Source organism: Sinohyriopsis cumingii, chromosome 16 (assembly GCF_028554795.1).
Source record: "Sinohyriopsis cumingii isolate HCF-2022 chromosome 16, ASM2855479v2, whole genome shotgun sequence".
In the NCBI taxonomy this organism is placed as follows: Eukaryota; Metazoa; Mollusca; class Bivalvia; order Unionida; family Unionidae; genus Sinohyriopsis; species Sinohyriopsis cumingii.
This window is the reverse complement of record NC_142976.1, coordinates 79,143,588-79,167,937: the sequence shown is the minus strand read 5'-3', so window position 1 is coordinate 79,167,937 and position 24,350 is coordinate 79,143,588. Positions and strand designations below refer to the sequence as shown.

General features: G+C 34.2%; 1 protein-coding gene across 1 annotated transcript in view; it reads left to right on the top strand.

Annotated features, from left to right (window-relative positions):
- The first annotated feature begins 5,433 nt into the window (after positions 1 to 5,433).
- LOC149780863 (uncharacterized) overlaps positions 5,434 to 24,350 on the top strand; it is a 111,272-nt gene continuing 92,355 nt past the window's right edge. Inside the window, exon 1 of the mRNA XM_089937962.1 lies at positions 5,434 to 5,719. The gene's annotated coding sequence lies outside the window, so the exon portion shown is untranslated. The remainder of the gene's footprint in view (positions 5,720 to 24,350) is intronic.

Here is a 24,350-nt window from a genome sequence, read left to right as displayed (position 1 = left end):
ATGCAAGACCAAAGTGCATCCATCATCATTGATATTTTGCAGCTACGTCTAAATTAAAACTCATTTAAATTTATTGTAACCAAACTTGGCAGATGGAATTCTGGCATAAGTGCTTTGAAGTTTATATATTCCACTACCAAATGCGGCTGACATTACCCACACAAATAGAAGAAAACTTTCAACAACAACGTTTCAGAAACTGCTTCACAGATCTTCATCATATTTGATGAAAGACATTCTGACATGAGAGGCTTTATATTTGTTCAAATCATGCCAATTAACCATCAGATATGGTTGCTTTTACTATAAATAAAATATTTTTTAAAGAGTTTTATTTAACAAATCTCTTAACATAATTAGAACAACATTAACAGAAATCATCTGGCATAAATCTTCCTTTCAGCATTCTAGAAAAATCATGCTTTCTTTCAAATGTGGATGAAGGTGCTAAAAATAGAGCAACCTTGAAACAAATGTTTTCATAAAAATGCTATCAACAACATTAGAAATATTTAAACAAGAATCCTACTGTCATGCCCACATCTGCCTTGTACTATATATCTATATATATATATATATATATATATATATATATATATATATATATATATATATATATATATATATATATATATATATATAAAAATTTATAAAAATCATTATTATTATTATTGTTTTTATTATTATTCACTTTCCATGAATTTTGCAAATTTCCTATTTGAGAATCAGCTAAAAAAATCATATTTTGTTTTAATTATGATGGACCAGCAGAGCTTATGGGATGGTCCATTGTCCATTAGTGTGGGGTTTTCACTAACAGAGGAATTTCTTATGATGTCTAGTTGATAATGGTGCTATTTTGACTGCCACAATGGCCATCTTGTCAATCTTTTAGTCACTATTTCTCCCAAGTGGATTGTCACACCAGCATTGTGCTTTCACCAAAAAGCTTCTTAGGATGTCCAGTTGATCCTAAATGGAAATGATGCCAATATGGTATACAATATGGCCAGCATGATACCATCTTGAAAATCTTATTATTACTCCTCCAAACTGGACAGTCATATCAACTTGTATTAGTAAAGAATATCATTATCAGGGATGGTTTCTGTACTCAGCAGTTCAAAAAAGAAATGGTCTTATATTTAAATTATGGGCTTCTTTGGTCAGAAGAGCATCAGACCTCTTATTTTCTCTTACCTTTAATTATTTTTCTAGACCCCACATTTTGTTTTTGTTATAAAAAATGTTACATAAAGTTATATACAGTACAGTATTATAGTTGTAAAGTTACATACAGTACAGTATTATATTTATAAAGTTACATATAGTACAGTATTATATTTGTAAAGTTACATACTGTACAGTATTATAGTTGTAAAGTTACATACAGTACAGTATTACATTTGTAGTTACATACACTACAGTATTATATCTGTAAAGTTACATACAGTACAGTATTACAGTTGTAAAGTTACATACAGTACAGTTTTATATGTGTAAAGTTACATACAGTACAGTATTATAGTTGTAAAGCTACACACAGTACAGTATTATAGCTGTAAAGTTACATACAGTACAGTATTATATTTGTAAAGTTACATAAAGTGCAGTATTATATTTGTATATAAAAAAAATGATGTATTGGTGAAACAAGCATGACAAAATAAGATGGAGTGGATGTAATTTTTATCGTGATCTTGAATTTATGATGTTGATAAGGAGGGGTTTGGGACAGTGGGAGTTTCATCTAGCTCTCTATTTTTCACTTTTTTCAACTGGTTACATTGCCAATGATTGATTGTTGTGTGTACATTGTATAGGGCACATCAGACTCCAGACAGTAATATGTAATATGTCTGATCTGTCAACATATATTTTTTTGCTGGGAATCACATGATGGTGGAGCCCCTCTGTTTGCATGTATGTTTTTTTTAACACTCAGTTGCTGTATATATGTAATTTCATTAATTATGTTGGCATGATTATGGAACTAATATGATGCCTGTATATGAATGCAATAATGCCATATAGTACCATGACATGGAGTCCACTAAGAATAGTAGGAAATGTTCACTCTCTCTCTCTCTCTCTCTCTCTCTCCCCTATGTTAGTGGACAAGTGAGATCATTAGCAGTCAGATATTTCCTGATGGAGGCATAAGTTTAACATCTTTACACAGGCCTTTATTGAATTTTGCATGAAGAGCATTCAGCTTGATACAGACTATGCTAATCCACTATTAGATATGACCATCATTAATAAAAAGATAAAATCCTTTAACATAAACTTCTCAAAAACCACTAAACAGAATTTGACCAGATTTGAAAGAAAGGTGATCTGCCATAACATATGGCATCTGTTACTTAGATGGAAATTTCTCTAAACGTTTCTTTTCTTCTCAAAAACTGCTGAAAAGAATTGGTCTTAATTTACCAAAACACATCCATGTCATTAGGAGCTTTTTCTTTGATACACATGATGCCAATCTGCCATAAAATATGGCCACTGTTTCCAAAATTTTACAGAAAGCATACTGACATATACAGACTTTTTAGTATTGGACAACTGATGCTGACATGGCATCAATTATGAATGAAGATGCCTAATATGGACATACCTTGAAACAATTGTTTTCTAAATACATACACTGTATATTTGATCAACAACAGTGGAAGAAATTATTACAGAAAGCTGCCAATGGTATTTGGCAGATGTCAGCAAAGTGAGTGATCTCGGACCCTCTTGGACCTCTGATATTGCTTTTATATCCTTTACCCTTTAATGCTTTCTGTCAGTACTTGGGATGTCTCATTTAAAAATACAGACAGATCATTCTGCCACACACATTTTGTATAACTCTTTTGACCTTGGCTTTAATGTTACAAAGATTATAGCAAAACAAATTTAATAGGCTTAACATGCAGAGCTTGACCTCCTTTTTTGTTGTTATAACTCCAAAAATATCTCCAATAGGTTGTGACCCAACTACAAACATAAAGCCAGATATGCCATCACATACATATGCACTGGCAAAGCTGGGTCTATGCAGGTTGTTGGGAGTAATCAGTAAATCAAACAAGATAGACCCTGATCTGTCCACAACTTTTTTTCTAGTTTTTGTAGATGTAAAGTCAGGATATGGTTGTATTGCTTAGGATCCCAATCTACAAACAAATATATAAAAAACTTGCAGAAATTATGAACAGATTGAGTTTTTCTAGAGTTATTCCCCCTTTGAGAAGGTACTACCATGTGTACTTGCTTATAAGACAAGTCCAACTGCAAACTGCACAGACCTAGTTCTGGCAGCACATAATGTGCCAGAAGATTTGGATTTATGCAGTTTGTAAGGAGTAATCAGTAAAACAAGCAACACAGACCCTGATATGCAGGTGCAATATGCTATAGCAAATCAGGATCTTGATTGTTTGCAGTTGGACTCATCTTATAAGTGAATATTTATATATATGCTGTATTTATTAGTGTGTGTGATTTAGATTTTTAATACAGTTTTAACAATTTTAGTCACATCACTACAATGTCTGCAGTGTGACAGTTTATAGTGATGTCTAGCGCTGGGACATGATGCCACAGACATGGCTTCATGTTCCACCCCTTCACATTATCCTGACACCAGGTCAACCAGTCAACTTTAACCTCTTAATGCTTAGCACCAAGTGAGGCAGCTGCTTGTACCATTTTTTATAAGTCTTTGTTATGACTTGGCTGGGGTTCGAACCTGCAACCTGCCATCTCTGAGGTGGATGCTCTAACCACTTAGGCCACCAGAGCAGTCTCTTTATTAGTAACATTATCTTTAAAATATGACTACTTTATAGTTACTTTAAATACCCAAATCACACATCTGTAAAATACCTCGGTATGTAAGGCAACCTTATTTATCAGACTATGCATTTGTATGGTTAACATGAACAGTGAGGGAATACTATACATGCTAGATCTATGTACAATAGTTTAGGTTCCAGATAATTTATCTACTCCAAAAATTTAACTAAGTAGTACTGCAGTACAGTTTATGAACACCAAGAAAAAGGAAATTTTCCTGTTGTTAATTTCCATGACTGTAATGACCTGGTCGCAATCACACAAATGTAACATCACTAAAATAAATTACATCAGCCAGTGGAACAATGCTAATCATGAAAATGAGAGACATGAATATTTATTCCCACACTTTTCAAAGAAAGGGCTAGGTTTATGTCAATGGCTGCTCAACATGTGTGTGAAATGTCCTAAAGCAACTGCACCTTTCCAGATAAAAATAACTTTGGAGTATGATTGCTATGGTATCTCTGTGCACAATGGGTTTTTAATTTTGATCCTTTCCCTTGGAGTGGAGCTACTGGTGGGTATGTGTGTATGGAGCTACTGGTGGGTATGTGGAGTGGAGCTACTGGTGGTATGTGGAGTGGAGCTACTGGTGGGTATGTGTGTTGAGAACATATTTTCATTATTTAATATTGCAAATAAATTGCATAGCAATCTCAGGTGTCTGAATTGTTGTGTAACTCCTCCTTTAGTGCTCAAGGTTGAGGCTTGAAACACTTAGTATATGACTGATGGAGGGGTCTTTTTAATTGTGTATAGCACTCTTAGGGTTTGATCCTCCCCCAGAAGTTGTGATTGGGGATAATATTCCTTGGGTCATGACTCAACAACTATAGAATTCCCCACCCTGCAACAATACACTTCATGGTAATTATGAACCAAATCCAATTCCTACCAAATTGGCCTCTGGATCAATCCTCATGCCTTTGGACACTGCTTTTAGGTGTGGGATAATGAATGAACATGTCTTTGACAGGCACTCTTTCATTAAGAAAGTTTTCTAAAATGTAAATTTTCTTGTTTATACTCAATTTCTAAGTGGAGTCCAACTGCACACTGTAGAGACCCAGATTTGCCATTTCATGTATGTGCCAGTAAATCTAGACATATGTAGTTTGTCAGGAGTAATCAGTAGCATAGACCCAAAATAGGCTGGAATAATGTGACAGCCACTCTGAGTCTTTGTTGTTTGCAAAGGACTCACGTTTAAGAAACCATGTACAATATATGATATTAAAAGTATTGCTAAAATTAAAATGTAATTTTCTCATAGTGGTTGAAGTGCCTCTAAATTCAAAGTTTCCTCATATGGGAGATAAAACCTACCCTCAAGATAATGGCTAAATTTCCCTTTCTATTCTATGAATCTATTGAGAGAAAAAGGTTCAGTGCAAGTTGAGTATAAAAAGGATATAACACTACAATTCTTCTTTATTCACACAAGTCTACAGGTACATTTAATAGTTGCTTTCCCTTGGTAGCAGCAATGCTATGCAGCTAACAGGGTATGATTGTTTTACCTGTCAGTACATTTTGGGCTGTCATTGGTTCATAGTTTTACATGGTATTGAGTTGGCTTGATCTGTTTGTGAGGGTACTTCAGGACACCACTGTAGAGGGCAGCCTGGACTGATTTGTGTGAACTTATTGAAATAGTGCCAAGTGACACTAGATAATACACACTGACAGTAGTGTGGGACCCAGGCTGACTTGTGCAAAATTGAAATTTAGTGAGGGGAGTTTTATGTCAGCTCTCAGGTGTTCATAGCTGGAGAAGTTTAATTTGGGACTGATCTGTATAGTCAAGTAACACCACTGGAAGGAAATTTGTTGCCTTGCAGTCTGCTTTGGATTAACAGACTAAAAGGTAGGAACAGAGAGAGATAGAGACTGAGACAGAGAGAGTAACACTTTAAAGTTGAGAGATTTCAGTCATAAGATAGTTATATTTAAATTTGTTGTACTTAATTTAGGAAAAAATAAAAATATTTTCAGATCAACAGATATTGGGAGATAGAGATGGCATCAGTACAGTAGCTGCTAGTATGAACAGAAGTTGCCTGCATATGATACAGCAGTACTGTGGTTGTATCATGTTGTATCATATGTTTATGTTACATTCATATCAGTTGGTATGAAATACTGTATTTTTAGTACCTGTATCCCGTTGTATCATTTCTTTATATTACATTCATATCAGTTGGTATTAAATAATGTATTTAACAGCTGTATCCTGTTGTATCATTTATGTTTATGTTCATATCAGTTGGTATAAAATATTGTATTTATAGAGAGATCAAGTCAGACTATGCCAAAGTCTTGTTATTTTATTATGTTTATTCTGCTTAATAGTTTTATCATAAACTAATACCAGCATAATACAATCTTCTCAATATATTTTATATTTTCTTCACTGCCCTACGGCTCTCTGTTTATTTTAATCAGAGAAAACATGCACTTTGAATTCATTCAAGGCATGTCCATGGGTTAATACCCCATAATACAACAATAATTTGTACTTGTAGCTAGCGTGAACTCTGTGGTATGTGACCCTTTGTTTACAATTTGGATCATGTTTGAACATGTGTATAATATGTCTAAGATTAATCACTTACTAACATTACCTACCTTTGTCTTCAAATTCTTATAATAGTAGTTGGAACAATTCAGCCCTTTGTTATAAGTGCAGTTTGGTGACTAATATTGCAACTACAATTCAATGCAGCATTGTACAGTTACATCTGAACATAAATATTCTATTTTAAGATTTTAGACCTGAAAATAATAAATAATTACCACTACTGTAAGGCATAATAATATATTAAAATAACATAATTTAAGGAAATGTTCAAATTCTGTTGAAGATTTCTGAATTAATTAAAATGTTTGCAAAAATTTCTCTTTAAAATAATTCCCAAACACCAGTAAATATCATAAAATCTTGGTAGTAACTAGAGACATTAAAATAAATGTATATGAAAAATAGGTACACTTGGGCTGTCCAATACTTTTTATACCAAAAATGAATGCCTGCAAGTTTGTCAAAGAAAAACACATTACAGTACATAACGTCTATACTCTGCTATGTGTCCAACTACAAACTGCACAGACCCAGATCTACCATTGCATAATGAGCTGTCAGAGCTGGGTCTGTGCAGTTTGTTAGGAGTAATCAGTAGAACAACCATCATAGACCCTGATCTGTAGAGGTGTAGTATGCAAAAGCAGATCACAGATCTTTTTCAGCAGTTTGACTCAACTTATAAGTGAGTATATATGGTCAATCATAAAGTTTGCTCTTGTTTTGATTGTTCAGTTCATTATTCAGAACTTACCATGACTATAGTGTTTCTCCTATTATGAGACCACCTGTGGGGTAGGGGTGGGCAAGCCTAAAAAATTTTCAGGAAGTTGGGGGAGGGGGTGGTGGGGCTTATCATCAAAGATATCCAGTGTGTGTATGTATGTATGTATGTATGTATGTATGTATGTATGTATGTATGCATGCATGCATGCATGCATGCATGCATGTATGTATGTATGTATGTATGTTTCCATGGCAAAGAAAAAAAATGAGATTTTCATTGGTACAGTTACCATACTGAAAGTTTTTTCCAAGCTTTATAACTTATGGAATTTATTTCAAAGTTTTTAGTTACTGAGATTTATTTCTAAAAAGTTTTTATTTGTCATAACACCAATTAATTCCTGAGAACTTAGTTGTTCTTGTACTTGTCATTGTTGTTATGAATTTTGAAATTCTTTTTTTAAAAAGGGGCGTAATAAACCATACATTTTCATCATTAGTAAACAGATCAACTACCGCTGATATAGAGATGACATGTGTCATGCAACTATATAATATTCATGGGCCATTAGTTATTCTGTCTAACAATGCAGTGTTTATGTAATATACTGTATGTACCTGACTGCTAAAGGAGCCATAGCGGCTCAGTGGTTTGTGGATTCATGACCAAAAAGGTGCAGGTTCAAATCCTACCACTGGATCAGTTAGTGTCAGCTACTGTGGCAATATCCTTGGACAAGGCACTTTACTCCAATTATCTTGGCACTAAGTAACCTATTAGTGGTGCTGTTACATCAAACCATGAAACCAAACCAAACCAAACCAGACCTGGCTGCATATACTGATAAATCTGTATGTTTCATATCTTCTCATTACTGGATGTCTTGTGTAATTCTTGTACACTTCAGTAAACCAAAAATTCAGCTTTTCCTGAAACTTGTAAAATAATTGTTTGACAAAGAAGTATTAAAATTTTATTCAGAAAATGCTACTTGCAGTGATGATCAGTACATTTGATAACAATGTGAAGAGTTTTTGTTTAAAAAACACTTTAGTTGAATAGCTATTAATTTACATGTCTCCATTGTAAGACCATCTTTTTGTTTAAATTTAATTTGTGAGTAACAAAGGTCAAGGTCACAAGGTTGAGGTGTCATCAGCCATTTTCATGAGTAGTCTTTGATCAGGCTTGTAGCCAGCTTCAGCAGAAGACTTGAATGACTGTATAACATCTGACTTGTGCTGGTGGAGAAGATGATCTGTACCATTTTGGTTTATCTTTGGTGATAAAATTGTTGATTAATTAGAATACAGGGAAATGGGAATATCCCTAACTTGAATACAATCCTGCCTTCCCTATTGTTGAATAGATGAGGTTCCCAGTACACTGTAAGATCCTAAGCTAGATTTGCAGCATGGATTAGAGAGGCTCATTCAACATGGCACATTGTGTCTCCCCACCATCTTCAAAAGTGAAAGACATATTAGTTTTGTGCTCTCCATCCATTTGATCCTTTACTGATTACTGCCATTTCTTCTCTGTCCATGTGGGTTCAGGTCTTGGGTTTGGCCAATGTAGGTATGTGAAAAAGCTTGCCAGTAGCTTCTCGTGGGTTGGTGCTTCTTTCTAGGGTTTTCCCTGGGTTAATTCCTCCACCATTTTGACTGGCTGCCATGTAAGGCCTATCTTGTGCTAAAAAATGATGTTAAACCCTTTTTAAAAAACCTACAACAACAACCATTTGATTTGGATTTTTTGGTGCATTATGACACAGAAACATATGACAGGTTAGTTAGTGCTAAGGGAGTTGGAGTAAAGGACACACCACATGATGATAATGATAATGATAATAATACTACATGTAATAATAAATAGAAGAAGAAGAATAATACTAATTTTATATAAAGTAGAAGCTCATTTTGGTCAACTGACCAATTTTCCATGAGGCCTTCTGCAATTACCTGTACATATATATGATGTAAAATGTGTACAAGATAAGGTGTCTTTAGACAATAAATATTAAAACTAATCATTGATCTATTGCTACCATCAAATATGCACAAAGCTTTAAAGATTAATACGTACAGGGTTAAAACAAAGATTAGTTAAGTGTGAACCTGTGTAAAACAAATTCAGGTGATTACATGAAATATTTTTTTTTTTAAAGTAGCACTGAATTAGACAGCATTGTACTAATGTCCGTTTCTATAGATGTTGACTAAAAAGCTTTTTAAAAGCTTGGCCAGAGTCAGCTGATTTTCTATAAATGGAATGAAATTCCATAGCTTGGCCCCTGAAAAAGCAAAACTCTTCTTTAAGACTCAGAGTTTGGTTTAGGTAAATGTAACTTGTTGTTTGAGATGGATTTTAGTTTATACATATGAAATTTTTTGACAAATTTAAAATTATATTTATTTAAGATAATCAGGAGCCAGTCCAAGTGAGGATTTACAGACTAGTTCTCTGTTGAAATGGAAGCAATTTTAAAATTATATTTTGAAGGTGTATCTAAATCAGGATCAGGAATAACTCAGCTGCTCTTTTTTTTGTTTGTTGAAATTTCAGTAATCTTTCTTGATTTTCTGTATCATTATTAATCCAGATAGAACAGCAATACTCTAGGTGTGGTATAACATAAGCATTGTAGAATATCATTGTTTTCTGTTCTTGAGGGGGATACCCTAAGATTTATTCTGTTGAAGAGATAAAGCAGTGCATTTTACTTTTATAATGACCTTATCAGCTTGCATTTTCCAGTACAAGGTATTGTCAGCCATGATGCCAATTAGTTTTTCACTTTCAGACTGTTATATATCCTATCCTTCTGTCCTTACTTTGTAGTCATCTTTGTCAGCCTTTACTCTGGCTTGACTAGATGAGATCATGGCTTTTACTCTGGCTTGACTAGATGAGATCATGGCTTTTACTCTGGCTTGACTAGATGAGATCATGGCTTTTACTCTTGCTTGACTAGATGAGATCATGGCTTTTATTCTGGCTTGACTAGATGAGATCATGGCTTTTACTCTGGCTTGACTAGATAAGATCATGGCTTTTACTCTGGCTTGACTAGATAAGACCATGGCTTTTGTTTTGGCTGTATGTATTTTCATACTGTAGTGCTCACACCATTGATTTACTTCAACCAAATCCTGATTTAGTTTAGTGCTGTTTGATACCTGAGTGGATTCCAGACCTGAATAGGTTTCGGTTACCTGAGTAAGTTCTGGTTACTGTGGCAATATTTTAATGTTTTACACATTTTAAAACCTTTGGGGAAGAAGCCATGTATATTTAATGCAAACTTACTTGTGGAGGACAATCTAAATATAATGTGCTTTACATGTATTATTATGTTTATACATATAATATGAACAGGTTTTCTAACCATTATAGCAATTTTTATATTTTTCACCATTTTTTTACTCTTTGGACTTTACATTTTCAAGGAAAAAACTCTGTAAGCACAATCAAGCAAAAGGCAGATAAATGAAACTTGATAGGCTTATTTGTATTATTATGTAGATGAGCTGCTTGGAATTTCAGTTCATTTTACAAATTTTAGGTTTGACTTTTCATAACCAGTTTACAAAACTGAATGCAAAATGCATTTATATACCTTCAGTATATCAAAAGGTACATTGTTTTTAATGTTAACAAGTAATTTATCTCATTATCTCATTTTAATACTTTAAAATGAAAATTAGTGTTGACTAAGGTAAAGAAAAAAAGAGGTATTTTCAACGACATGATCTTGGACACTATCAAAACTTTAAACCCATCTGTCTACAGATACCTAACTCTGTGTATATCTTGTACATGTGGTGAAGAAGAAACCTTTTTATTTTATACTTGAAAGGTCAAAGTTCAAGGTCACTCTGAATGAAGAAAAATTGTTTTATCATTGTAACTAGAGTTCTCCATTATCTACATTTATCAAACTTGATGGGTGACTTGCACTTGGTGTCAGAAACAATTCTACAGAGATCAGGACTGACTGAGAGAACTTACAAAATGGTTTTGGTGCAGTAACATGAGTTCTACATGACATATCTCAACTAAATGTTGTAGCCAGATTGCTTTTTGGAGAAAGGAATACGGGTTTTGATTTGTGGGTCAAAAGGTCAACAGTCAAGGTCACTGATGGAAAGATGAAAAATGGTTTCAGCACATTAATATTACATGTAGTTCAACATCACACACCTGGTCCAAATTTTATAGATTGCTTGCACTTAGGTTAATGTTGAAGCCTGTCAATTTGGGACCAAAAATTCAAAGGTCAGGGTCACTCCAACTGAAAGATGAAACAAGGTTCCTGTGCAAAAATTTCAGTTATCTACATAGAGATCAATTAAACATGGGACAGGCATATAATGTGTCATTTGTCATAGTCTTGTAACCTTAGCTGCATCTTGAACACTAAATGAATATCTTTGGTCATACCTAGTTTAAAAAATAAACAGGAAGAATCACACTTACATTCATTTGATTAGTCTTAGTAAAACAAATATACCCAGGATTCCTAAAATATTATTTAATTAAAGATGGCTGACTGAGTTTTTTCCCATTGACTGTTGAAAATGCAACTTCGCAGGGATGTGGGTGGGAGTATCAATAAGTTTGTATTCACATCAATGAGTATTTGAGTGCTATTTAAAGCCATTCAGCCAATGTTTAAATAGGAAAATTGGATATTCATTTCAGCTTAGTGCAGTATGAACTAAATATATTACCACTATAAGGACATTTATGCTCTGAATATATCTATATCAACTAGATAGAATATATTTCTTATTCTACATAGTTCTATTGTAACATTCATAACTTATATATATATATATATATATATATATATATATATATATATATCCATGTACTAAGTGTATCAAGCAGTGTTGACTTGGATGTGCGATCAGATAATGTACATTTTATAGAGTTTGTTTTAAAAAACTTAAACGTTTTAGACTTTCTCAGTTTTTGGTAAAGTTTTAGAAACTAACAAAATAAAATGGATTGTTTGATCTAGTTGGAGTTCATAATATATTTTTATTTATTTGTAATTCCCATAATGTAATCTAGGTACAACCAGAAATCAGAATTCATTAGAATGTTTGGTGTTGATGTGATTAATTGAAGTCATTATGGCTAATAAATGGGTTTTTGATTTTGTTGGTTTTTGTGGTACTTTTGTCACTTTAATGACTTCACTATGCTAAGGATGGTATGATGTACACTAATGACTATTGAACAGTAATGACTATGCTTTATAGCACTCAAAGCCAAAAATCCATTGACTGCAATTGCAATATTCATAAATATTGATTATAAATATTTATCAAAGTGGCACAATTTAATGTTAAAAGTGTTCATATAAAACAAATTCTCAATTTATTAGAAAAATAAAACAAAGTTGTATGTGTTTCATTATGACTAAGAGTTGAACAGTACCTGGTGACCTTTGTTAAATATTCTTATCTGAGTTTTAATAGAAGCGACTTAAAAAATACAGTACACCTTTTGACCTAGACGAGGACAGATATGTATAAATATATGGTAATCAGTACCTGTATTTACTTATGTCTATTTGTGATTTACCTAGCTTTCTCCTATCAGTAAACAATTGTCTAGCATGTGTCCCCTCAAATTGGACCTCACAAGAAGTCAGTCATCAAAAGCCAATTATCTCCTAGAACAGGCAGTAAATTTCTGCAGAAACTGATATGAGCCCAGACTTGAAATAAGGGCCCAACAATTTATTTTTCATGAGAGGGGTTAGTGACTTTTTTTATTATTTCTGGGCCCCAAATAGCTTTTACAAAATATTTATCCTCGGATTTGTCTGTCAAAAAACAAGAACTATTTATATTCATTATATTAGTTAATAAATTACCCTGAGGTGAAGGAAAAAGAGTAAGGTTATCCTGCTTTGAAAGGAAATCCTAGACCCTAACCCAATTAAATTGTTAGCCCCTAATGTCCCTTAAGTGCATCTGTTGTAGAAAGAAAACTTAACACAAATCTATGTGATAGATAAAATAATACAATTGTTTATTACCGGGGTATTGCTACACATTTTTTATTTTTATATCTCTTGTTATAAATTCCCCTTATTGATTTTGATATATAGAAGTCCAGAATATATGATTTTGTGTTCCATGTTTGATGTGTGTATGGAAGCAGTTTATTCCCTTGATGTAGAGCTTGTGTAGCTCAAAACTTTGGGGAACCATTTTTTAGTTTGTGCCATTCAACCTTGGATTTCTTAAATGCTCAGCAATTACAATAAAACTACTGATGAGTAATAAACATAAAACTTAAGTCTTAAAGACAGGAAACTTAAGTCTTTATGACATGAAACTTAAGTCTTAAAGACGGGATAAAGATGTAAAAAGAAGCATTAGGCACAAGCAGTACTTTGATTCCATTAGTGTATATGTGAATAGATAAAACTATTTAACAAACTAAATTTTTGTTAGTTTTTTAGACTGCAGCCAAAAATGATATTATCCAAAACATTTGCATTCATTTTTAATTCTACTGGTCATAAACCAGAAGAGCTCATGAGATGATTTTTCATCCAGTGTCTGTCCATTAGTTTGTTATAACAACTCCTGCTAATCTATTTGGAGGATTGCAAAGAAACTTTACATACACATTCTTGCCATGGTCTTCTTGGTCCCAATGAAAATGGTACTGTTGGACATCCACTATGTACTGCTGTTATCGCTACTCATTCGGAATGGATAGTCACATGAACATGGGTTTTCACTACAAGACTTCTTATGATGTCTAGTATTATGACATCTAGTTGCCATAACAGCCATCTTGAAAATCTTTTTATCATATCTCCTGAATAGAAAATCACATTGATATGGGCTTTTCACCAAAAGACCATGCTATCCAGTTGGTTGTAAATAAAAATGGTGCTGATCTGACTTTCAATGAGGTCTCCACACAGTAACTATCTGAAAATCTTATATCAACATGAGATTTTCACTAGAAGATTTCTGGTGGGTCTAAAATGAAAAAGGTGTTATTTGTACATGCCACATGGGTACAGTAACGGTTGTTTTGTTGTCACTACTCCCTATGAATGGATGATCATTGTGGGATGGGGTTTCCACCAAATGACTATATCTAATGATGTCTACTTTTTCATAAATGAAAAATAATACTAATCTGATATCCAATATGTCCACCACAGCAGCTAATATGGAAATTTTGCTATTGCTGAAAAATATCATAGATGGTTTCAACACTCAGCAGATGAAAGGAAGATTATTTTGCCCAGTAGAGCATCAGTCCCTTCGAGGGACTTTTGTTTAATAAGCATCTTTAAACATGTAGTTGCAAACTTAAGGTTACTGCCCCATAACATCAGTGAACACTATTGCTTGAATACATTACCACTATGGAATGAAGATATTTACATTTTAATGGTGGCCCCAGGGGCCAAGTGGTCTAAGGCACATGCCTTGACCAGTCCCTGCCATCTCACCTCTGTCCACAAGGGTCTGAGTCTCAGTCTTTGCCAATGTGAGTATGTGAGAAAGCTGCCAGTAGTTTTCTGTGGGTCAGTGGTTCTTAAAGGGGTTTTCCTGGGTTTTTCCTCCACCAATTATACTGACCACCATACAGCCTATCTTGTGCTGAGAAATTGCTTTAAACACAAAACAACAACAATTTACAGAGCCTGTTTCAAAAAAGGTTTGAAATATTTTGGACTTATTCAGTTTTTAGTGATTAAAAAGTTTAAACACCCCTAGTTTGTTCTAGTGGTAGTTTATTGATATATGTTTCCAATTAGCAATTTGGATAATGTAATTTAGGTAACACCATCAGTCTGAATAAATTACATTGTATATTGTTTCTACTTAACTCAGTTAAAGTCATGGCCAGGTGTAATGACCCTAGTATACATAAACTGCTAACCCAGCTGTGTCACTTTATCTCTATCATTGGTAATGAACATGCATCTGAATAGGCATTTGATTGGTCAGTTACCTACTATATATACTCACTTATAAGTTCAGTCCAACTGCAAACAACATAGACTCTGATCTGCCATTGCATAATGTATTAGTAGATATGGGTCTATATTATTTGATATGCTGTTTATTCCAAACAAATTGCATAGACCAAGATATTCTGCCACATTCTGTGACAGTAAATCTGATTCTGTCCAGTCTGCAGATGCATTGAATGTGTAAGCAAGTAAATACAGTACATATCTTTTTATTGCCAAAGCTAGCCATAATGACACCCAGAGGGAATGCAGTACATATTTTTTTGCCAAAGCTAGCCATAACGACACCCAGAGTGAATACAGTACATATTTTTATTGCCAAAGCTAACCTCAATGACGCCCAGAGTGAATGCAGTACATATTTTTTATTGCCAAAGCTAGCCTCAATGACACCCAGAGTGAATACAGTACATATTTGTATTGCCAAAGCTAACCTCAGTGATACCCAGAATGAATGCAGTACATATTTTTTATTGCCAAAGCTAGCCTCAATGACACCCAGAGTGAATACAGTATGTATTTGTTATTGCCAAAACTAGCCTCAACGACACCCAGAGTGAATACAGTACATATTTTTTATTGCCAAAGCTAGCCTCAATGACACCCAGAGGGAATACAGTACCAATATTTTTGCCAAAGCTAGCCATAATGACACCCAGAGTGAATACAATACATATTTTTATTGCCAAAGCTAGCCTCAATGACACCCAGAGTGAGTACAGTATATATTTTTGATGCCAAAGCTAGCCTCAATGACACCCAGAGGGAATACAGTACCAATTTTTTTGCCAAAGCTAGCCTCAGTGACACCCAGAGGGAATGCAGTACATATTTTTTATTCCCAAAGCTAGCCATAACAACACCAGAGTGAATACAGTACATTTGTTTTTTGCCAAAGCTAGCCATAATGACACCCAGAGTGAATACAGTACATATTTTTATTGCCAAAGCTAACCTCATTGACACCCAGAGTGAATGCAGTACATATTTTTTATTGCCAAAGCTAGCCTCAATGACACCCAGAGGGAATACAGTATGTATTTGTTATTGCCAAAGCTAGCCTCAATGACACCCAGAGTGAATACAGTACATATTTTTGATGCCAAATCTAGCCTCAATGACACCCAGAGTGAATACAGTACCAATTTTTTTGCCAAAGCTAGCCTCAATGACACCCAGAGTGAATACAGTACATATTTTTTATTTCCAAAGCTAGCCTCAATGACACCCAACATGAATACAGTACATATTTTTTATTTCCAAAATTTGCCTCAGTGACACCCAGATGGAATACAGTACATATTTTTTATTCCCAAAGCTAGCCATAACAACACCAGAGTGAATACAGTACATTTTTTTTGCCAAAGCTAGCCATAATGAAACCCAGAGTGAATACAGTACATATTTTTTATTTCTGAAGCTAGCCTCAATGACAACTAGTGAATACAGTACATATTTTTTATTGCCAAAGCTAGCCTCAGTGACACCCAGAGTGAATACAGTACCAATTTTTTTGCCAAAGCTAGCCTCAGTGACACCCAGAGTGAATATAGTATATATTTTGTATTGCCAAAGCTAGCCTCAACAACACCCAGAGTGAATACAGTACATATTTTTTATTGCCATTATGACACCCAGAGAACACAGAGAAACACCCAGTTTCAAATTTCTGCCTTAAACTTTCTACTACCAGTCTTTCTATCCTGAATCACAGACATTAATTCAATGGTCTAATGTGCATTTGTTTGGACTACAAATAACATATTTTCTTGCTGAAGTGTAAATTGCCATCTTGTCTTTTTTAATCTTCTTTCACAGGTTTATAAAAACCATAGTTGTTTTTTCTTACTTCATTTAAAAGGAACTCACTTTCTTTTTCATTAACATGCAAGATGAAAAATCACATTGTCTCCATGTGGATTTGAATCAACAATGGTTTGAAAAATTGCATTACCTCAGTGAGGATTTGAACCAACAATGGTTTGAGAAATCACATGCCCTCCATGTGGATTTTAACCAACAATGGTTTTAAAAATCACATTGCCTCCATGTGGATTTGAACCAATGATGGTTTGAAATACCACATTATCTCCATGTGGATTTGAACCAACAATGGCTTGAGAAATCACATTGCCTCTATGTAGATTTGAACCAAGAATGGTTTGAAAAATTGCATTGCCTCAGCGAGGATTTGAACCAACAATGGTTTGAGAAATCACATGCCCTCAATGTGGATTTTAACCAACAATGGTTTGAAAAATCACATTGCCTCCATGAGGATTTGACCCAACAATGGTTGGAAATACCACACTGCCTTCATGTGGATTTGAACCAACAATATAAAATTTCAGAATACCTTCAGTGACTTGAGGGGCAAATCTGTCAATAACTTAGATGTATTAATGATGAAAATGGTGATATTCAGCAAGAACCTCTTGACATTGCAAATACATCGAATGAAAACTATGAGAATTTAAATGAAAAACTTGTGGATCTCACAAGTCATAAAAAATTTCTAGTGAGGAGTTAAATCAGTATATTTCCTCCAAACTTAACAATGAAGAGAGCTTCAGAATACATAAAATAAGTCTTGATTTAAATTTTAATGAATTAAATAATCTCTGTCAGAACAGCCTACAAGTCTAGATAATATAAGTGCTAAATTCCTAAAACTCTCATCTCATTTGATTGCACCTTCACTTATGTATATCTCCAATCTAAGTATTTCCACAGGTATTTTTCTTAACAAGCAAAAACTGTAAAAGTAACCCAAATACATAAGATTAGGGAGATCTTTCTGATGTGAATAACTATAGAGCTTATAATATCAGTTATATAATCGCTTTCAAAGATATTAAAAGATGTATTTGGCATCAATTTAGAAACTACCTGAAATCATTTAATTTACTACATTCATGAAAATTAGGCTTCCATTAAGGACATTCATGTAAGACTACACTAACTAGAATGATGGATGATTGGTTAACAGCAGTAGATCAAAGTAACCTTCTAGCACAGTGTTACTTGAATTTACAAAGGCTTTTGACCTTGTAAATCACAAATCCTGCTGGAAAAGCCCAGTATATATCAAGTTCACCACGAAAGCTTAACTTGGTTTCAAACCTATCTTGAAGGCAGACAACAGCAAGTTTCTATTTTAAATAAACTTTCAGATAAGAAATTGATAAAGTCAGGTGTTCCACAAGGATCACTTCTTGAACCATTACTCCTTAAGCTGCACATCAGTGATTCACTGTATCACACTGGGCTGCTATACATCAGTGATTTACCATATTATATTAAGCTATCCACCACCAACATGTTTGCAGATGACATGACATTCTATAACACTGGATCAAAGGCCATGAGATTAGCATTAAATTAAATAGAGATTTGGCAAAACTAGCTAACTAATGTGAGCACAATGGTATGAAGATAAATGCAGCCAATCAAAAAGCCATGATCATTATGTATTCAAGCAAGAGTTAAAAGTGAGAAAAATTATTTGAAAGTTATGATTGGGATTTTTAATGTAGTTTAAAACAAATATTCAGCCATATATTGCTACAGCGCCCAGCAAGGCAGCTTCCAGTACCTTTTTTATAAGTCTTTGGTTTGAACCCACAACCTCTCTCATCCAAGGTGGATGCTCTAACCACTAGGCCACCTGAGCAAGTCAAAGTAATGATAAAAGGAATGGATATATAAAAGTCTCAAAGATTATTTGGCATCATGATAAACAATATTTTGTGCTACAAAATGCAAGTTGTTATAGTTATTTAAAAAAATTAACTTGCTGCTTATCTATTGAACAGGATATACCCTATCTACTTCATGAAACTGCTCCAGTGGCTTAGTGGTTAGAGCATCGGCCTTGGATGCGGGAGGTCATGGGTTTGATCTCTGGCCAAGTCATACCAAGACTTACAAAAATGGTACTAACAGCTGCCTCACTTGGCGTTCAGCATTAAGAGGTTAGTGTTAGGACTGGTCAGCCTGGTGTCAGGATAATGTGACTGGGTGGGACATCTTGCTACATGTCTGCTTGATGCCCCAGTGTTAGACATCACTATAAACTGCCACATTGCAGACATCATAGCAAATATGACTGAAAAATTGTTAAAGCTATGTTAAAAATCCAAATCACATACATCACATCTACTTCATGAACAGAGAAAGATATTCTATAATGCATATGTCATGCCACACTAGAATAGTGTGGTTCTATATGGATAATAGTGGTACAGAAATAAAGATTACTGAAATTTAAAAAAAAGAGCAGCTAGAGTTATTCTTGATGCTGTTTAAGATACACCATCAATTTGTTTTTATAAAACCCTAAAGTTGCTTCCATTTCAGTAGAGAAATCATTTCAGAATGGTTTACTGGTCTATAAATCCTTACATGGATTGGCTCCAGTTTATGTTAAATGTAACTTTAGATTTGTTGAAAATGTACAGCTGTGTGAGCTAAGATCCATCTCAAACAACAAGTTATATTTACCTAACCCAAATTCAGAGTTTTATAAGAAGAGTTTTGCCTTTTCTGGAGTCAAACTATGGAATTCCATACCACCCTAACTGCTCCGGTGGCCTAGTGATTAGAGCGTCTGCCTCGAATGTGGGAGGTTATGGGTTCGATTCCTTGCCAAGTCATACCAAAGACTTACAAAAATGGTACAAACAGCTGCCTCACTTGGCACTCAGCATTAAGAGGTTAGTGTTAGGACTGGTCAGCCTGGTGTCAGGATAATGTGACTGGGTGGAACATCATGCTACATGTCTGCAGCATGATGCCCCAGTGCTAGACATCACTATAAACTGCCACACTGCAGACATTGTAGTGGTATGCCTGAAAAATTGTTAAAGCTACATTAAAAATCCAAATCACACACACACACACCATACCACCCTATATAAAGTCAGCTGACTCATGCCAAGCTTTCAAAATGTACACTTCTCAATCAACATCTACAGAAACAATCATTTGTATGATTTTGTTCAATTCAGTGTTACTACTCCATAAAACATTGTTATATAATGTACTCTCCTATAATGTTTCACACATGTTCATTACTACTTTTCTTATGAATCCTGTATGTACTCTTCCTTATTGTCACATTTTTTAAATAGCCTTTGTTGTCTAAAGACACCTTGTCTTGTAATATATATATATATATATATATATATATATATATATATATATATATATATATATATATATATACCAGTAAACCATTCTGAAATGATTTCTCTACTGAAATGGAAGCAACTTTAGGGTTTTATAAAAACAAATCGTAGCAATATAACTGAAAAATTGTTAAAGCTATGTTAAAAATCCAAATCACATACATCACATCTACTTCATGAACAGAGAAAGATATTCTATAATGCATATATCGTGCCACACCTAGAATAGTGTGGTTCTATATCGGTAATAGTGGTACAGAAATAAAGATTACTGAAATTTTAAAAAAAGAGAGGCTAGTCTTACCAAAGACTTATAAAAATGGTACTGGCAGCTGCCTCATTTGGTGCTCAGCATTAAGAGGTTAGTGCTAGGACTGGAATGGCCTGGTTTCAGTTTAATGTGGCTGGGTGGAACATCATGCTATATGTCTGTGGCATAATGCCCCATTGCCTATAGACATCACTATAAACTGTAACACTGCAGACATTGTAGTGATATGACTGAAAAAGTATGAAAGTTACGTTTAAAAATCCAAATCACACACACACACAGGCCTCATGGAAGATTGGTCAGTTGATAAGATAATTCTTTTATTCAGACTAGATAGTTCATACATCTAAATTAACCAAATGAGCTTCTTCTTTAAATAAAGTAATTATTATTATTATTATTATTATTATTATTATTGTTGTTGTTGTTGTTGTTATTTGAGAAATCCCATTACCCTCATGTGGATTTGAATCAACAATGGTTTGAGATATCAATCCTTTTCACATCTCTGGGACCAACCATATAATTATATTATTGTGAGAGGGGGAATAAAATCCCAGACCTTCCATTGTTTTTAATAGCAAGTCCTTCACCTACAGGCATGCACACTTTACCTGATGAAAATCTTGTATGTGGCCATAGGTGCTGCAGACAGTGTACAAATTGTATACTCTCTTTACTCCATTTTGTAGAAAGAACATGAACATTTATTTTTTTAGATAGACAATACGGTTCAATTTTGCAAGTAACAATGACAAGGTTTAGAAAAATTATGAAGGTAAATAATCTGAAGTACATAATCATCGAGAAACTTAAATAATAGTTAACTGACCTAATTAAAATGTTGTATCACTGTGATGAAGCATATTTCCTTATTATTTTTATAACTAATTAATCACAGCCTGGTTAATGAATTCCATACATCACTGCAAATGTCATGACATAGTAATCTTATTACCATTTACACACTGTACATGGAACAACACAGAGCCAGACATGCCGTCATATAGTAGTTCATCATATGAGGGTGTATGCTTTTCACTTGAAATATACTGGTCCCTCACAATAAAGTCCATCATTATATGCCTGCCTCACTAATAAGACAGGTTTTGTTATGGATTCCATATCACACTATTACATACTCTGTTTTTGTGTTTTTATGTCCTGTTGAATATGTCAGGTCTTGTCTGAACATCCCTCAGTGTAAGGCTCCCTCACTTATAACACATCACTTGTATGGTTCCCATGAACAATGAAAGGCTCCCTCACTTATAATATGCCACTTGTGTGGCTCCCATGAACAGTGTAAGATTCTGTCACTTATAAGAATAATATGTCACTTGTATGCTCTGATGAACAGTGTAAGATTCCCTCACTTATAAAAATAATATGACATGTGTGGCTCCCATGAATAGTGTAAGATTCCCTCACTTATAATAATAATATATCACTTGTGTGGCTCCCATGAACAGTGTAAGATTCCATCACTTGTAACAATAATATGTCACTTGTGTGGCTCCCATGAATGTTTAAGACACCCCCCCACCCCCTACACTTATAGTACATCACTTCTATAGCTTCCATACACAGTGCTCCCTCACTTATAATATGTTACTTGTATAACTACATGAACAGTGTAAGACTCCCTCAATTATGACATGTCACTTGTATAACTACATGAACAGTGTAAGACTCCCTCAGTTATAACATGTCACTTGTATATTAGCTACATGAACAGTGTAAGACTCTCTCAGTTATAACATGTCACTTGTATGGCAACAGGAACAGTGTAAGACTCCCTCAAACATAACATGTCACTTGTATAACTACATGAACAGTGTAAGACTCTCTCAATTATAACATGTCACTTGTATAATTACATGAACAGTGTAAGACTCCCTCATTTATAACATGTCACTTGTATATTAGCTACATGAACAGTGTAAGACTCCCTCAGTTATAACACATCACTTGTATGGCAACAGGAACAGAGTAAGGCTCCCTCACTTTTATTAATTGTCATTTTTATGGCTCCCAGGAACAGTGCAAGGCTCCCTCACCTATAGCATGTCATTTGTATGGCTCCCAGGAACAGTGCAATGTTCCCTCACCTATAACATGTCATTTGTATGGCTCCCAGGAACAGTGTAAGGCTCACTCACTTATAACATGTCATTTGTATACCCCCATGAACAGTGTATGGCTCCCTCACTTATAACATGTCATTTGGATACCCCCATGAACAGTGTAACTTAGGCTCCCTCACTTATAACATTGTCACTTGTGTTGCTCCCAGGAACAGTGTAAGGCTCACTCACCTATAACATGTCATTTGTATACCCCCATGAACAGTGTATGGCTCCCTCACTTATAACATGTCATTTGGATACCCCCATGAACAGTGTATGGCTCCCTCACCAATAACATGTCACTTATATGGCTCCCATGAATAGCACTATAGAGAAGGAGCACAGTAATGTGTAGAACAAGTGTATCTGCAAGTGTAAATATGTGATAGCCAGTCTGGGTATCTGCAAGTGTAAATATGTGATAGCCAGTCTGGGTCTGTGCAGTTTGTAGTTGATTGGTTTTTGTATGTAGATAAATATGGTAAAAATTCATGAGGTCTCATCATTCAGTGTGTTATGTACCAGAAATGACAAAACCAGAATTGGAAAAATATGCACGGGCAATATTTGTTGCAGTGCTTTTCATCTGATTTTGATGGATTGTCTCTTTGAATGGCACATGTTTTTATACAGTTCTTCATTTTGATGATTTGGGCAGGCTTTTGATGATGTGAATGAACTCGACTCGAGATGTTATTTATATATGACCTAGTGCTGTGATATAGTAACATAGTTCTATTAAACATTTTAGGATTAGTACAATATATATATTAAACTTTTTGGGATTAGTAATATATATATATATATATATACCTAACCTGCCAAGTTTTGAGGTAAGGTATATTGTTCAAGGGTGCTTAAAACAGATTTGAGACTCCAACACATGGTCTGTAAAATACAAGTTTGTGCTCTAATTTAGTACAATCTATTGAAAGCTGCAAAAATAGTTGCTAACTACATTTTCTTTACTTAATTTTTATTTAGAAGTATTAAACTAGGAGGTAAAATATGTCAGCTAACTCAGTAAATTTTTTAAAATCATTTTGACACTAGCAGCTAATTATAAGTAGAAAAATTCATTCTTGAAATCACATATTTTAATTCCTTGTCTCTGGTGCAGAAAAGTTTCTTTTGTACTATTCATAATTGTTTCATATTTTTTTAATTTTTGCATTCACCATATCGATCCATAAAAATACATTTTTATTTTTATTCTAAAAATTGTTCTTTGAGAAAAAATGTTGATACATAATTTGAGATTGATTTGAAAATTGTAACATAATAATTGATACATAATTTGAGACTGATTTGAAAATTGTAACGTAATAATTGATACATAATTTGAGATTGATTTGAAAATTGTAATGTAATAATTGATACATAATTTGAGATTGATTTGAAAATTGTAACGTAATAATTGTACCTTTAATGAAGGGCTGAAAATAGTGGTGGTCCAACATTCCAGGACCAGGTAATTTCCAGTATGGTCCAACATTCCAGGACCAGGTAATTTCCAGTATGGTCCAACATTCCAGGACCAGGTAATTTCCAGTATGGTCCAACATTCCAGGACCA